We start from the raw sequence: 18862 nt of genomic DNA, 5'->3' as shown, positions 1-18862 counted from the left end.
TCAGGCAATTTGCTGTAAATCAAGACTTGTATTCAATTAAATTACCTTTTCCCAGAAACGAAAGTGAGAAATCAGTAAAATACATAGACTAATGAAAATCAAAGAACTATTTCATTAACTTATGAATATAAGAGTATATACCAAAGGTTCAAAAATTAAGCAAATAATTGTTTCCATATAACATCAAATACAAGAATATGAAAAAGAAAAAGGTCACATTAAGACTCATTACATCAGTTTATCAATAAGTAATTGTAGTTAAAACAAAACATTCCATAATGCATTAAAATAAAAGAATTATAGGAAAACCAAAAACCAAAAACCAATACAAGCCAAAGCTAACAGTCAGAGGAATGTGAAAAATTTGGCAATAGATCCCTCTTTTTAAGATGTTGGTAGTCAGACATAGCTTTCTAGGCTAAGCAATTCCATCAAAAATGCAGTTTAAACCGCAGGGCAGTTAAATCTGCTCAGAGCCCAGTGCGTATCATCATTCACTCCACAAGACAATATATAGTCAAAGCCAAATATATAAAAAAAAAACGCCAAAAAATAATAAACAATAACGTACAGAATTTTAAAAAAATGCAAAAGCCCTCAGATCTCATAGCTTAATTCCAAATCATCTACAGCTTTTGTCACACGATTCGTTCACAGCCTCTTGCATCCTCCCACACACACACACATAAGCATACATATATATATATATACACAACCACACACACACACACAAAGAGAAAGAGAGAGAGAGAGAGAGAGAGAGAGGGAAAGAAGCAGATCCGGATATGAACGAAACCGTGTAGCTGTTCACAATCTATGTATGCATCATTGGGCCAAGATGTATGAAAACAAAGAAAATACACAATCAAAATAAAAGGGTCATAAACAGAATACAATGCAACAAGAACAAAATAAAGTTACTCCAAACATCATAGCATACAACGAACTTAAACATTAAAATCTTCGTGCGATTGCCAAAAGGAGAAAGAAGCAAAACACACTACAGAATGCATAAATAATGCAAACAAAAAGGGCGAAAAAGAAATTGGCAATAATCAGGAAACATTCTTCAACACATACGGTTTCAATGGCAAAACATGAGTTAGGGATACATGATGTATAGAGCGAGTGGGAACAAAAACTGTATTAGGGTTTGAGACGTGTGAATAAATTACATGAGATGTGAGCATAAATAATGGAAACTGTCGATCGGTTTCTCTCCCTCTCTTTAGTGGGCTTTTTATCTTTGGCCCATCAAGCAAGTCATGTGTAGGCCTGTTATTCTCATCCATTATGTTTCATCTGCTTTTACTTGCTGAACCCCTACAGTTTCTTTATGCGCATCCCAAACTTTCAAATTACATGTTTTGGAAAGTTTTCAGAATAAATTTTTTGAAATTTTCAAAATAAGATTTTTAGAATAAAATGTTCCAAATACATGTATGTATTCTGAAAATAAAAATTCAGAATAAAATTTATAAACAAACTTTTCAGAATATACGTCTTTAAAGAACGAGTTTTTTCTAACATCCCACATGAAATAACACTACAAAAATACGCTTTCCAAAATACATAAAATATGTTTCAACGTTGCCTCTCTTTTCTTCTTCTGCAGTAGCAGCAATGATGGAATAATGACAGTGATAACAGTTGTGTAGTACAGTGGTAAATGTGGTTCAATTTTTTCCTATTAATTGAGTGCAGTTAGTAATTTTGGGAGTGGAAGAAACAATAGTCTTTCTCTTGTTCACTTAAAACTTTCCTAATACTAATTGATGTTCAGGTCTTCTAGACTCATTAGGAATCACAGAATAGATTGCTTTTCTTTCAATTTTATTTTTTTTACTTGTTGGGAGACATTACAATATTTCCCCAATTTCTTGTATCAATAGTATTTTAACTTTTTAGTTGAGCATTACATTCTTTTGTTCATTGTACATATAATAAAAAAATAGTTTTAATTATATATTTATGCAACAAAATACAATTTTATCTTGTATCTCAAATTGATATAATCTAAATTATTTTTCATTTTATTCTAATCTGCTGTTATTTTATCCGAAGCTTTATTTGCTATTGACATTTTAGATGCAAAGGGCCATGTATAATGTTAGGTGACTATAAACATAACGAGTTATTGAGAGGGGGGCATAATGATATAGGTACTTATTTTAGAGCTGTGAAACACTTCAAAATGTATCAAGCAATAGAGAAAATAATAGAAAGAGAAGCAAGAGTAAAAGAGGTTGAAAGTAATATTGACGAACACGTGGAGACAGTTTATTTAGTACTTGAGGCAGGGAAAACAATATAACATCTTTCAAAAGTTTGAATTGGATAAAAAATGAAGCAAGAAATCACATACAATTCAACTTTTATGAAATGTATGGGAACAAAATCTACATGATATCCATAATCCATAAGATATATCATTTCACGAATTTTGAAGTTATTACAAAATTCTCTGAATATACTAAGAGGCAAATTATACTTGTAATCAATTTTATTTATACACACGATCTACTTTTATTATAAGTACATTTTCGGAAGCAGCCCTGGAAAAAGTGTCACTAAAATGTACCTATAGGTGCACAATACGGGATAGTTATTTGTCCCTATAGCCTTTAAACACAGCCTCATTAAAATAATCTTTGGCTCTTTATAGTAAAGATACAGTTAAAACAATATGGTTAAGAACATCAATTTTGAACCAATCACATAGTTAAGAAGACCCACGAATAGGGTAAAAGTGTTGTGAAAATGTTTTTGAGCCCATATCAAAAAATGGAAGGGATGATAAACCACTGATGTTGCTACTAGTAGAGATATAATGAGAAATGAGAGAAAAATAAAACAGAAAAATGAATAAGCCTATAATCAGAAAAATGTCGTGCCCTCAGATTTAAACTAAAATAAATTAAATCATCCGTAGCAATTGACACTGGTTTCATATACAGCCTTCTTGCACCATGAAAATACATACATATATATATATACATACACACACACAAGCCCAGTCAGATGAGAGTGTGTGGAAGCCGGGGAGTGAGAGAGAGAGAGAGAGAGAGAGAGAGAGAGATCCAGTGGTACAGGTCCAGTTATAAAGAAACCAGGTGCTACTCAATATTCTATATAATCATCACAGGGCACTAACAGACTACAAAAAATACCGTAGACTTTCCTATTCACAGTTCACTGTGTAAAAGGAGGATCACCTATTTGAAGTTTTAAAATACTAAAACAAAAGAAATAAAAGCCCTGAAGAAGATTGGAGTGACGAAGGGGATAGTCATTGCATGATAAAATCCAGGAAAAAAGTTTACAAAATGTAACGAGCACTGCTTTAAAAGAAACATCACATGAAAACAGAAATGTCATACTAACAGAAAACAATGTTATGCCTCACAATAAAGAAATACAAACTAAGATTTCATGGTCAGATGCAATGCCAAACCACCTTAACAAATAAAGGCAACAGCACGAGTCTAGGATCACAATAAAGAAATAGTGAGGGCTCTTTGCCTAACTATGAAAACATTGATTTCATATTAGGACCCTTTAGGCAACCGATTAGAATCAACACAAGAGAAAGAACCCAAAACCCATAGCTTAATACAATATCACTGACAGCTTTTATCAGTAGTTCAATTCACAAACTTCTTGCAACTTCCCAATACAAACAAAGCACTTAACACACACATACACAGAAAGGAACAGAAGAAAAGCGAGAGGTGAAGATCAGCTTGTGAACCAAACCATGAAGCTACTCAATAGTCAACTTCTACGAATTTTCCACACAAATAGCACACTGTCAATTTCTTTTTACCAATATAGCACACTGAAACTTTCATTTACTCACATAGCACACTTTTACTGTGCTAGTCCAGAATTTGGTTTACAGAGGACCTAATTCTGCACATGATTTTGGTGTTATGCTAATACAAAACCATATTAAGAATTCGGTTTTTCAAAAATCGAATTCTAAACTAGCACCGCGTGCTATCTGAGTAAATATAAGATACGGTATGCTATTTAGGAAAAAATATCTGTGTAATAATAGATGCTTGTTTTCCAGACAGATTTCTTTTTTCAGTCGTGATTCTCATAAATTTGAAGTTCTCAACAACGACTATGCGCGATGATAAGGCAAATAGATGGATCCAAGAGCATCATATCACACAAAGGACTTACAATTTCAGCAGAAAACACATGTTAACACCGACAAATGGTAGTTGAGGTTTTCATGAAAGATACAGAGATTAGAAAACAGCCAGTTAGATCCATATAAATTAGAAAATAATACTAAAAGAAAATATTAAAAGACAAAAAGAAACAAAAAAATTAAAAACGCTGCGGCTGTGGAAATAATAACACATTTGGGATTGAAGGCAATAAAACTACATGAAACAGGAACAAATGAATTACCAATGAATCACTCTTTTAATATTGTGGGTATCAGAAATAGCTTTCAAGGCCGTGCATTTTCATCAAAAGTTGAGGTTAAAACTTCTCAGAGCCCAGTGCATGCATCAGCATTCATCAAACAAAGAAAAAACAATAAGCAAAGCCAACAATAAACTAATCCAAATATAAAAGAAAACAAATATTGAAATACAGAATTTAAAGTAAAAAATTTCAGAGCCCTCAGATCTCATAGCTTAATACGAAATCATGTACGGCTTTTGCCACTGGTTTCGTTGACAATCAACATACATCTTCCAGATCATGTAGTAGTATAGTACAGGTTGCATTAGTCACACACACACACAAACAGAATAAGAAATTGATAGATAGATAGATAGAGAGGAAGAGAGAGAAAGATGCAGGAGATTATGAACAAAATCGTGTAGCCGATCAACGATCTATTTGAACATCATTGGGCCACAAAACAAACAATTTACTCTAGATTTAGGTTACAATTATACAGATGAAAACGTATATAAGAGAAGCCTCCAACAAGTATTATTATTAAATTAATTAAACTAATATAAGTGCAGCAAATTCCAGTTGCTCGGAACATCACTTCACTTCACATAAAAGGTTTGTTGTTTAAAAATCACGCATTTATCAAAAGAGATAAATAAATAAATATATATATATATATATATATATATATATATGCAAAAAATGAAGACGATGAAAGAAGCAAAACGTGAAACCGAAAAGACACAGGTTACAGAATAAACAGAAAACAAGAATCAGCAGAAAGAAGAATAGATAAACAGGAAAAAAGAAAACTGGGTGTGAAAAGGAAAACGGGCAACTAGGGTTAGGGATTGATTGTGATTTTGTGAAATATGAGAGACTGAGCATACAAATTTAAACTGGTGGATCTAATAATTGGGCCCTCTTTAAAACAAAGGTGAGCTTTTTTTATCTCTGGGCCGGTGAAGTTCTTGTGCGTGAAGTAACCGCCACTCTACTAGACTATTGGATTTAATTTTAAAGGTTAAATCATTTGTTTATATCTTTTAAAAGAAATTTCGATTTTTTTTTATGTACTAAAATTAGTCTTTATTTTAAAAAAAATTTAATTGTTTTTCTTGTCTTTAGTTTGAGTGCAGTGTATCAAGTTGGTCAAACTTTTTTAAAAAGTTTCAATTTCGTTTAAATTTGGTAAAATATGTCTCAATAAAATCTCTTTTATTAAATAAAAACTAACGGGGTTAAGTGTTTGAATACCTTCCTTTGACACAAACTCTTCTTTTATCATTTTTAAATACCTTCCATTTCCTACCATTCTCTACATCATTAGGTTCTTATTGCTTCTATGAAATCTTTCTTTTCAGTGAAGTATGTCCCCACTTCTCATTTATATTCTTTCATACTTTTGGGCATTGAGAAAATCCCAAAATTTTCATAACGTTCTTTATCATCATTTGATGAATCACTTAATACAAGACTATCTAAACTTTCATATTCCCATTCGTGTCAGATAAACCCATGTCATGTACATGTTGGAATGGAGTATAAATCCACTTGATCCACCTACTTCAACTTGTTCACTACCTTCACATAAACCATCTTCCACTTCATCTCCATGGACCTTAACCTCCTATTAATAAGTGGATTTTAAGTCTAACTCAACCCTACAAAATCGGCTTGTAAGGTGCGGTTTGCACCTACTTATATACTCTAAATTGGTCTTATCTCTAGTCAATGTGGGACATCCAAACACACCCCCTCACGTCGAGGTATATACATTTCAAGCGTGTGACTAGACATTAATGGGTGGTCCGATAGCGGGTGGAACAATATGTCCAACAAACAACAAATATCGCTAGGATGAGCTTTAACCATAGCTTTGATACACCAACCTCACTTTACAAGCTGATTTTGTGGGGTTGAGTTAGGCTTAAAATCCACTTATTAACATGGTATCAAAGCTATGGTTAGAGCCTATCCTAGCGATATTTGTTGTTTGTTAGGCATGTTGTTCCACCCGCTATCGGACCGTTATCAGACCATCCATTAATATCTAGTCTCACGCTCGAGATGATGTTTATACCTCGGCGTGAGAAGGGTATGTTAGAAGTCCTACATTGATTAGAGATAAGGCCAATTTATAGTATATAAGTGGGTGCAAAACTTCACCTTACTAGCCAGTTTTGTGGGGTTAAACTAGGCTTAAAGTCCACTTCTTAACACCTCCACAAGATGATCTTCACTCAACACATCCTCTTCAGTCACATTCCAACTTCTAACATCATACTCATCATGTCCCTCATCCTCTGCATCCTTCTCCAAAACAACCTCATCATTCTCTCCCTCTCCCTCTACACCAATAGCATTGTCACCCTTCCCCAAAATAGCACCATCAACCTTTCCCTCCTCCTTTCCCTCCACACCAATATCATTGTCACCCTCCCCCAAAATAGCACCATCAACCTCTTCCTCTTGGTCTCTCTCAATTTCGGGTTCACCAACCTTTATCTCAACTTAGGGTTCACCACCCTCTCTCTCAACTTCTACTTCAACAATATGTCTCTCAACTTCTAGTTCAGCTTCATATTCCAACATATGAACATATTCAGGCTATGATACCATGTGTACAACATAGAGGTGAGATTGACCATTCAATATGGCAATGTTGACTAGATGACATGCACCTTTGTCATCAGATAGTAGTTCCAACCTTCCTTCTAACACAAAATCACCACCCATTAAATACCACAACTCTTTTAGAATGGACATAATTTCAAAGTAGCTCCATCTGTCTTGGTCAATTTTTAAAGTATTGGTTTGACCAAACACATATTTGAATGACCCATCATTGATAAATTTACCCCCATGGTGAAAGACCACTTCGATATCAGAGTTAGCCATCTCAACTAATATAAAAATTCTTGTCAAACTACATTTACTTTACCTAAATAACACTACATTTAATTTACCAAAAAACACTATTATAATAGGGCACAAAACTATTAAATAAAAAACATTAGGGTAGGACTGTCAACCCATCAGGGTACAACACTCAGCCAAACTGAATGACTCACTTTAGCAACATCAGGGTAGGACTGCCAAGCCAGATAATAGAAGTCCACTAATTGGCTATCTTTAACTTTGGGGCTATGATTATAAACTACACCGATATTTCACATTATTGTTTTCACTAACCATTTCCTATATTACTGTATGATTACCCTAAATGTTATCTACACTATACAGAACATATACTCCATAGTTTCTATTAAACCCTTTCAACACCAAATATTAATTTAAATGTAAACCACAAACAAAATGATAACAAAAAAGTACTATGGGACCATAAACAAGTAAAATAACTTTCTAGGGAACCCTAAACACACCATAAACAAATAATTTAACAGACATAATGGGGGACCACAACGAAAATGGCGCATCACAACAAACATAATGAGGGACAACAACCAAAAGAAATCATACTTTATGGGGGACCACAACGAAAGCAATCATACACACAACGGAAGCAACCATAAACAGAACGAAAGTAATAAAATACGCACCTTCGAATGGAACCCACTTCGTTGTTCAAAATACCCCATGAAGAATGGAAAATGCGCTTCGAAATCCCCAAATACGATTCTGCTTTCGAAACCCCAATTGCGATTTTTCTCTCTTCGTGAACTCAGGAACCCTCTATCTCAAATGTCTTAATTTTATTTCCTTCAAAAAAAACCCTAATGTATTTTCCTTCAAAAAAAACCCCTAATTCTATTAAGATTATAATTTCCCCAATTCTATAACCTATTTTCACCCTATATTTCATTTACACGTCAGAAGCAATATTCCCCGGCAATACCACGTTTTAATTGTCCTCTACCACATTATCAAACACTTAACTTTGTTAGTTTCTATTTAACGAAAGAGACTTGATTAAGATAAGTTTTACTAGATTTGGACGAAATTGAAACTTTTTTAAAAGGTTGGACCAACTTGACACACTACAACCAAATTAGGGACAAAAAAAGCAATTAAACCTTTTAAAAAATTTGAAAGTTTTTTTTTTCTGTTAGTAATGCACTAACACTTAAAATGATGTTATGTTTTTTTTAAAATTATTTATATTTTAACTTTTATTTTTTAAAAAGTAAAAATTTGTCACTTATGAAACTCAGTTAATGTCACATGATAATGCAATGTGATATAACAGTTATAATATCATGTATCATTGTTATTACCTTAATTTTAGTTTGATTTTGTATTTTTATTTTATCTTACTCCAGTGTTAATTTTTTTAACATTAAACAATTTCATCTTTATTAAATATTATATTTAATTAAATCCTTATAGAACAATCCATTACATTCATGACTGAACAATTAGAACACGGAGTTTTTTTTTTCACCTGGTGCCCATGTTCATCTTCGTCATCTATTTCTAAGCCACCAACACCCTAGTCCTCCATCTCCTCAAACTTTATCTTTTCCATTGATCCCTTTTATTAGGGTGTATCCCTGCCCACCACAACCTCTCCATGTTGTTAATGTTACTCACAATATTTACCAATATAGTTTCTTTCTTCGAAGCCAAAGCCTCTAATACGTGATGGCTTTGGTAGGACAGCAAAACCAACTTGCTTAATTGGATATCATGTTTCTCTCTTGCTACTATCCTTTTGGTCGTTTTTTATTTTGATCTTACATTTTTCATCTTTCGTATTTCTCTACCTATAAGTGTTTATCATATCACATCCCATCATGATGGAAGTCCTTTTTGTCCTAAACAATTATTTATGAATTGTGAAATTTCAACGCGATTTTACAATTTCACAATCTAAAAGTTTTTTTAAGAAAAAATTGACTTATAAATGGTGTAATTTGGAAGATATTAAGGGATTACACCATTTGAAAGTGTTTTTAATGAAAAAATGAATTTTATATTTTTTATTATGTATTTTGAATTTTTTTATGCAAAAAGAAATACTTCTGAATTGTGTCATTAAAAAGCAAAAGTGTCTTTTAATTCCACACTCCAAAAGTTTTGTTTATATAAAAAAATGTCTTTTTATTTGTCCAATTTAATTTGAATTTCAAATTACATACTCAAATCAAGAGTTAAACTAAAAGGGCGAATTGAGAATTGCCATATTTATAAAAGTGCGAAAGGAAAACATAAAAGTGCAAAAGGAACTTGAAAGCAAGTGGTCATTTATTATTGCATTCTTATATTTTTCTTTTGCCTCTTATAAATACAAAATTCCCACTTCACCCTTAAAAATGACTTCCACATCATAAACTTTGAAAGAAAAAAAAACTTTTAGAATGTATAATCTAAAAATACTTTTTTGTTTTTGTTTTTGGATAAGTTTTTTTCTTTTTTTACTTCAAATGGCACAATCTGAAATTCTATTTGACTTATGTAACCTGGAAGTATTTTTTTTCTTCAAATTATGCAATAAAAAGTGATTTTTTGAATGAAAAATCTGAGATTGTACAAATTGGAAATCATGTGTTCACTTGACTGATATAATTTATAGAATAAATGTAAAGGTTTCTAATTTGATGATTATTAGGATATAAATGTATTACAATTATGAGAATTATTTTAAAGTTATTAAAAACAATTCTCTTTCTTTTCACTTCATCAAAAGTATTATAATATTTTAATAAATATTTTAAAAATACTTCTTAAAAGTTACGATATAAGTTCTTCTTTTGAATAAAAGGTTAAGTTCGTGAATAGTGAAAGACAAGTGACTTTTGTCTGTATAGAAAACATTCTATTGGACAAATTACATATATATATATATATATATATATATATATATATATATATCAAGAAAGTCATTAAAAAAAAAGAGAAGACAAAATGTTCATCAAAAGATGTTTTACAATAGATCTATATAAGTTCTTGAACTCTTCTAATAATATACTTATAAGAATCATAGATCTTAAGGCTATAATTAATTTTATGGAGGTGAATGTTATAAGAAATTTATGGATTATCAGAACTATTACTTATATAATCCTCTTTCCATTAGGTGTAATGGATTTAAAACTTGTATTAATAATGGATGAAAATCCCTCATTCATTACTAAGACAAATACAAAAGTTGAAAGGTCTTTCAATGATGCTTCAGAGTGATCTAAGAGATTGATATTAAACTTGATGAGACTAAATATACTTGAAAATGATAATCTATTTATACTCAAAACTTATAATGTTAAGGAATTAATGAGAATGGTTAAAGATTTCTCACAATCTGACATTATTGACAAGTCGATTACGAGGAATCTACCTGCTGAATTGGACAAGTTATAACACCCTTAAAGAAAAGTGGAAATTTTAGGAAGTTAAGGTCATGTTAGTTCAAGAGGAAAGGAGATTAAAGAAAATGAAGGACAACTCTGTTCATATCATGACTCATGATGGAGCAAGTGGTAATAAGAGTAAGCCAGATAGAAAGGATAAAGGCAAAGCCCAATTAAATGTCAATGAAGGTAAAATCCATGAGGATAAAATGTGTTACTTTTGTAATAAAAAAGGTCACTTAAAAAAGATTGTTCTAAAAGAGAGAAATGATTTGAAAAGAAATGTATATTTTATATTATTTATAAATTTGGAATTAGATCTTATTGAAGTGCCTAATAATACTTGGTGGCTTGATTATGGTGCATTAATGTGTTACATATTTTGTAAAGAATTTATTAGATATATTATATCTTAGATAGATATCTTATGTTTATCTTATATTTATCTTTTATCTTTAGTTAGTTTGTTATTATTCCTTATTATGTAAGGTTCTTTTGAGAAAATAGTTTTTGTCGCCTCTGCCACTACACTCGTCGTTGTCGAGAGTGGCATCGTCTATCGTTGCTATCGCCAACACCATCGTCTATCGTTTTCATTGTCAGAGTTTTAGTTTTGACCAACAACCATATGATTTTGATCGTCTCGGCTAGGGGATCACCGTGCAGTCAATGACCACCCTAAGAATTTTGAGTTTTCCACAGTGTCTTCTTCATTGTTGTCCACTATCTACTATTGTTGTCCATAACCATCGTGAGGTGGAGTTTGTTTCTATGTGTTTTGATGAATAAATGAGATCATTCTTTTGAAGATCTAGATCTTTCACCTTCATTGTCTCTCATCAGCGCACTGTCATTTTCACTGTGCGTCGTGAGGGGGAGTCTGTTTCTTTGTGGTCCAATCTAGTTCATGCAATTTATTGTTGTTAGCCAGTGTAGGCCATCATTCGTTATTGATGGCAATCTAGTCCCTACAGTTTGTTGTTGTCGCTATTGCAAGCCCCATCAATTACTAATGGCAATCTAGTCCCTACAATTTGTTGTTTGCCACTGTTAGTCGTCAGCCAAACATTACCTTTGTTGTAAATATTAAATCAATATTAGAACATAACACCTGAAAGCTACAAATAAATTTCTTAGGTAATTACAAGGCACAAAGGCACAAAGGATTACATGCTCACAAATAGAAGGCCACATCACCTTGAAGTGAGTGATGGACTATTTAGATTCAGACTTTGTTGTATATGTGGACTGAAGAAAATCTACATTTGGATACATATTTCTTTTGGCTAGAGGAGTGGTATCATGGAAAAGTGAAAAATAATTCGTGATTGCCATTTCTACCATGGATGATGAATTTGTAGCATGTTTTGAGGCTGCAATTCAAGCATTATGGTTAAAAACTTTACTTTGAGGTTTGATATTATTTGTAGTATAGCCAAACTAATGAGGATTTATTATGATAATTCTACAATTTTTTTCTTCTCAAAGAATGATAAATACTTGAAAAGGAGTGAAACATATGGGTTTGGAGTATTTATTAGTTAAAGAGGAAGTACAAACGCAAAGGGTCTCAATTCAACATATCTACAAACTTAATGATAATGGATTTGTTAACTAAATGTTTATTGCCCAAGACATTCATTGGCCATGTTGAAAGAATGAGTATAATGGATAAGTCCTTGTTAACAATGTAGTTTGGTTTGTGTTGTGAGTGTGTGTATATATAAATATGTTTTTGGTCCCTTAAATTTTAGTGAAAACTGGAATTAGTCCCTCTTCAAAACTTTGGACTAATTTAGTTTAGAATAATTTAGTTTCTCATCTTTAGAAATGTGTGCATTTAGAAAGAAGTAGTGGGCGTATATCAATATTCTTTATAGCAAAAGTTCTTGTTCTTCTATTCATGCAACTCCCTTATATAGACATTTTTGAAAAAGATTTGTTACTCAGAGCTTTTGACTTTCTTTTAGGGATGTAGCCTAAAGTAGATTCAAAAGCTATGTTGTGTCTTGTTAGAGAAACTATGTTAAGCGTACGAAAAGATCAAGCAGAAAGCATGTAAGAGACATTCCTTGAATATCCTTCTTTCTCTTAGAGTTATTCTAATTCAGAACAGGCTTTTGAATAAAGTTGATAATTTGTACAGAAAAAAGAGAGCATAACACAACAAACAAAAACATACCACACATTTAAGCTTTAAACGACGTAAGCCTTTAGGAATGACACGAACACTATCATTTAGCGTTTGTCTGTTTTGAGTAACTTTTAAAGTGTTTAGGATATATAGCATTTAGCGATTTTATGTGTATCTTAGATGATCTAACTCTTTGATTAGAAGTTTTCGCGATTAGACGTTCTATTATGAACTCTATAGTGTTTAACACTTATCAAACATATATTAAACACCCTTAGTTATTAGATGCTCTTGTATCGTTTAAACACTTAAAGTGTAGCGTTTAACGCTTCTAACATATTTTCCTACACGATTAAGCATTATTTCATTTTAGACGTTATGTTCAACTTCAAAAAAAGGTTTCCTCAATAGTCTCTTGTGGTTCTCTTATGTTCATACACAAGAAACCTAACACTTCTACAATTAAAAGAACGCTAATAACATAAACTTTTTAATAATTTATTTATTATGTACACATAATTTAATTTTACTAAGTTCCACACTAGCCACAAATTTCAATGTACATTTAACTTTTACATTGTGGGTGAGGCTTATTCGAAGTTGTTGGGAACACATATTGCCTCTAAAAAGAAGATGTAGTTCATTCCGTCAATTTTATGTAGTTAATCTTTCATATTATTAAAATACAATTATAAAGTTTATGATATTTTATGAATTTAACTTGTAGTGCTCACGTCAACCAGGGAGATTTGAGTGCATATATTATGTGATGAGACACATGCAAAAAATCATATCTGCAAATGTTGTTGACTCATGAAATTTGGTAATGTGAACATTTTATAACTAACATCTTAATTATTTATCACTATAAGTTGACTTAAATTGCTCATTGTGTAGATTTTCGATGATGTGTCTCTTAGACCCGCCAATTTGGCCCCCCTTACATGGTTTGGCCCTAACCCACGTGGGTTAGGGCCAGAAAAATCCACAGGACCAAAATGCTCCTCGTAAAAAAATCCCACGGGCCAAAATATCTTCAAAAGCCCTATGGGCTATGTAAGAACCTATATTTTTAGAGAAGTGGTGGGGACACGGTAGTCACCCACCTCTTGCATTATTAGAATGCAATTATTGGAAGTGCATTATTACTGGAAGCTTAGCAAAGGAGAGGGTCTCATTTTTGGCATGAGGGAGAGCAGCCCAGAGGGAGGGAACCCTTTCTTCCGTTTTCAACCATCCAAAGAATACTCAGGGGAAGCAATACCAACTTTAGAAGGGTGGAGAGGAGGATTTGGGTTGGGCATCTGGTGAGAGTGGAGGCCTTGCAGCAAGATCTAGGAGAGGAAGTGGAGAGCTGCTGAAGTTGCTAGGAGATCTTGAATTGCACGTCTGGAAGGAGATAGATCACAAATTTTACAAAGGAAGTCTTCAAGAGGTAAGGGGAGTTGGATTTATTTCCTTGATTGTTGAGATAATATGTGTTTGCTGTAAATCTGGACCGAAGGGGATGAAAATGGGGTTTCTGGGTTTTTTCTGGAATCTGGTGTGATTCTGCAGAACGCGCGTACGTCCAATTTTGGTGAGTCAAAATTGGACGTTCGTCCAATTTGCTCGACCAATTAGTGGTCGGCCAAAATAATATGAGCGTTCGGTTTTGTTTTCTCATGTAACGAGCGTTAGCGCTCGTCCTTGAGTTAATAAAATATTAGACGTTCGTCAAAATATTATCCAGTGAATTAGAGATGTTAGGCGTTCGTACTTAGTTTAGTATTCTCATTGTTCAGATTGTGAGCGTTCGTATCAATTTGGTATTCTAGGTTTCAACCTTGAGCGTTCGTCCCTAACTTGGTATCTACAAGAAGTAATCTTGAGCGTTTGGTATTGGGTATTAGTGATTGCAGTCGTTCGTCCTTAATATGGATTCTTAGGTTTGAATCTTGAACGTTCGATTTTGTTGTATTAAGGATTGGAGCGTGTAGTCTTAATTGGCTATTATTAAGTTTAAGTCTTGAATGTTTCTGGTGTATTAGAAATTGTAGCGTTCGAATAAAATTAGTACCCCAGGATTTGATTTAACACCGCACGGTCAGAATGGGCTTTATACCGTTCGGTCAGGTTTTGATATCATACTGTTCGGTTAAGTTGTAATCATTCGGCCAATACTCCAGATGTTCGGCCAGCACTATAAGGGAGCGGCAAAATGATCTAGACGTTCGGCCAAGACTCTAACGTTCGATCTTTTAATATTCGGTTAAATGAGTTTCGACCCTAGCGTTCGCCCCTATAGCGTTCTGTCCTATAGTGATCGTTCGTAGGGAACGACCGATCTCGATGATGTTAATCCTCAGGAAGTACTCGTCAGAGGTAGTGTTACGACTAGGCTTGATCTTTGAGCGTTCGTGCTTTGGGACTCGGTTTAATAACGTTTGGTGTCCATAGGCAGCGTTCGGTCTTTGATGATGATTGATCCCAGAACGTTCGTCCAGACAGTATCCGATTTGAAAATAGGGTTCGGTGAATATGTATGAATCCGTAATTCCTTTGGTAGTATTTTAAAACAATTATTGAGAATTGTTGGTTATTTTCTTGATCTAATATTGGTTTATTTATACATGTTATTGAGAATATGTATGAATTCGTGATTGAGCACGTTTATTTTGTTTGATGTGGTACATACACTATGTTATTTACTTGTAACTTCGTATGTCTTGTGAGCATTTTTGTTAGTCTCGCGTGAGACTGAGATTCGAGTGTCACCTTCTTCTACGCGAGGAAGTGAATATCTCGCCCAATGACTTCGGCTCGTGTTGAGTATATTGCATCGTTACGCGTAGTATCGATGTTTTTACTCGTTAGTCCTTGAGGAGTCGGGGAGATAGGTCTGAAGTCGCGATGGAAGACGACTCGAATCGCCTGTTATTTAGAACAGGTTGTGACGACGAATTACAAGGAAACGACATTAGTTTATGAAAGACTAGTCTGAAATGTCATGTGTGTCGACTTATATTAAATCATGGAAATTGTTATAGTTTATATGTAATGGGTTCATGATGTGATACTTCTGGTTATTCACCTTTGCATGTTGTGGTTGTGGTTTCCACATGTGATGATCGTACTGGTACGGGAGAGATGGTAATGCAGATAAAGCTGGATTGGAATAGTTCTTCGAGAGAGAGACGGGATGTAAAACTTGTTGGGTCTATAGGTAGTAGCGAGCGTTCTTATTAGTGACGTTCGGTCTTGGTGTTATTTATTTTCAGGTAGCGAGCGTTATTAGGTAGCTTTTGATCTTGATGATAGTTGTTCTCAGGTAGCTAGTGTCTGGTCTTAATTTGGTACCCTGAGGTTTAGTTTGATTACGTTCGGTCAGTACTTTAGGTGTTCGGCAAAGTGCTCTAGGCGTTTAACTCAGACTCAAAACGTTCGTCCTTATAGTGTTCTGTCTCGTAGCGATCATTTATAGAGAATGATCTTTATTGGTGATGTTGCTCTGAGGTAGCAATCATTTATGGGGAGTGACCGGCCTTGATATTCGTTGAGGTAGCGATCGATTAATAAGTAGTGATCAGTCGTGATGATGCATGATTCAGGCAGTGATCATTCATAGGTAGTGCTCGGTTTGGATGACGCTTGTCTCAGATAAGGATCGTTAACAGTTAGTGGTCGTATGTAGGGAACGTCCGGTCTCGATGATGTTGCCCTTAGATAGTGTTCGTCAGAGGGAGTGTTCGGCGAGATTTGATCTTTGAGCGATCGTTCGAATAGTGTTCGAAATAATAGTAATTGTTCTAGTAGAGTGCGTTGTCTTAGCGTGAAGTCTAAGTGCTTGATCTTACTTAGCGTTCGATCTCTTGGTGTTCGACCTAATGGTATCCGATCTAATAGCGTTTGGTGTTTAGTGTCGAGCCTAAGTGATCAATCTTAACGCTCGTGTAAACAGTATTCGATAAATAGGAAGTTCGTTGTGTTAGCGTTCGATTCTGTAACGTTTAAGCAGATAGCGTTCGGCCTAATAGTGTTCGATCTGGCGTTCGGTTTTTAGCGTTCGGTCTAGTGTTTTATCTCAGTGTTCATTATGAGAGTGTTCGGTCAATATGGTTTCTGAGTTTTAGCATTCGGCTCAATAGTACATGATCACCTAGCGTTCGTTCAAATAGGATTCAGCCAAATAGTGTTCATTAGATAGCGTTCGGCGGGTAGCGTTCGGCAGATAGCGTTCGGCAGATAGCGTCCGTCCAAATAGTGTTCGGTCTTATGATGTTTGGGGAATAGCTTTGTCCAGTAGCGTTCGTCCAGTATCGTCCGTCCAGATAGCGTTCAGCCAAATGGTGCCGGCAAAGAGGGTTCGGTTCCAAAGTTATTTTCTCTCTTGTTTAAGTGTGCAATGTGTTTTGAATATATATATTTTGAGGTGGTTTATGTGAAAAATATATGAATGCATGAAATATGATAAAATGACTGTGATGAATGAATTTTATGATGTTGACATGAAATTATGCATGTGATCATGATATGAGTATGGTATGAGTCTCGTGAAGAGATTCAGTAATGTTACGGTATCTGTGTATATATATTGATGTTGAGGGTACTGTAGTCGGATGTCTTGATCTGTGGGCCGATTTTGGACATATTGAGGGGACTAAGACTGGCATCAAAAGTGGAGAACCTTCCGTTGAGTTGCTCATCAACGTATCATCCGGATGAGTGTCTAGTAGCAATTGTGGTATGATGGTATATGAGGATGTCTGACATAAATATTATATGATGTTTATATCAAAGCAATTATGCATATTTTATAAATGATGTGTTGCATGTTAGCTCACCCTTATTTATTTGTGCATGTATCGGAAAAATCATATTTTTGCGATGATCATATAACATATTTGTTATACGGGAGCATATGAAGAAATGTCGCGTGATCCGGTGCAAATGCAGGAACAGATGGAAGAACGTATTAGGAGTATTCAATGTTATCTTTACTGTTAAGTCTGAGCTTAAAACTTATGTATAGATTTAAGTATGAGGTTTGGGGTGTTACCGCAAATGTATTATTGCAATATTTTTAAATTTTGAATTTTAAAGGGTAATTTTTTTTTGGGATGTTACAGGCTAGGGCCAACTCATGGGTTTTTTTTTAAAAAAAAAATATTCATTTTGAATACAAGGAAAAATATAATTAACTCCTAATTTGTTACAAAAATAGTTACTATAGAAAATAAATTGAAATTTTTATAGGAGAGTTTTAGAATCAAGAAGCAAAAGCAAAATGACAATATTTATTGAATTAGATTCTCTAAGTATATAATTAAATGATCATTTTATAAATTTGAAATTTAAATATTTAATTTGCTTTTCTTTTTAGGTTAAGTCAGAAATTAACTTTTTATCTAAAATTATCCTAATTGAAATTTAAGAGAAGATTTTCTCTAATTGAAGCTCTTAATTTAAAAAAATAATGAGGCTTCTTTATTTTCTTAGAAAGCTATTGAAAAAGAAATTAAATATAAATTATTTTCTTTTTCATTTTATACTCAACAAATCATGTTCATAACATAAATTATAAGTAAAAAGAGAAAACTCATAAACCTTGTCCAGGCTAGAGTTGTATTCGCCCATAGAATTCAATCAAAATGTTTACATTTTAAATGTCATAAACATAAATATAAATATAAACATAAACATAAATTTATGTTATGTGTTCTAATTGAAAGTTAAAAATAAATTATTTAATGTGTTAGTTAAAGAATTGAAACACGGTAACATTTGTCATTCTTTAGTATTTTAGGTCTATTTAAAATTTTCATTTTTTTAATAAATTTTTAAGAAATTAACTTTCTTTTTATAATATATCTTATGGTGATTTTGAGAAAAGATTATCAGAGAGAAAAAAACAAAATAAAACATAAGTTTAATTTACACATAAAATATTGATACTATTTTTGATCCAAAAATTTTAGATAATAAATTTTTTAATTATTTTTAATTTTAAATA

The 18862-nt window shown here is 33.2% G+C and overlaps 2 non-coding genes across 2 annotated transcripts; both read right to left on the bottom strand.

Annotated features, from left to right (window-relative positions):
• Window positions 1-396: 396 nt before the first annotated feature.
• On the bottom strand, window positions 397-498 carry LOC128193845 (small nucleolar RNA snoR118). The gene has a single exon (XR_008245154.1). It is a non-coding gene; the product is annotated as a small nucleolar RNA snoR118 (small nucleolar RNA).
• A 3954-nt stretch (window positions 499-4452) lies between these two features.
• On the bottom strand, window positions 4453-4540 carry LOC128193846 (small nucleolar RNA snoR118). Its single transcript, XR_008245155.1, has one exon. It is a non-coding gene; the product is annotated as a small nucleolar RNA snoR118 (small nucleolar RNA).
• Window positions 4541-18862: the final 14322 nt, after the last annotated feature.

This window comes from Vigna angularis, chromosome 8 (assembly GCF_016808095.1).
Source record: "Vigna angularis cultivar LongXiaoDou No.4 chromosome 8, ASM1680809v1, whole genome shotgun sequence".
Taxonomy (NCBI): Eukaryota; Viridiplantae; Streptophyta; class Magnoliopsida; order Fabales; family Fabaceae; genus Vigna; species Vigna angularis.
The sequence above is the reverse complement of the archived record's forward strand: the minus strand, read 5'-3'. Positions and strand labels throughout refer to the sequence as shown.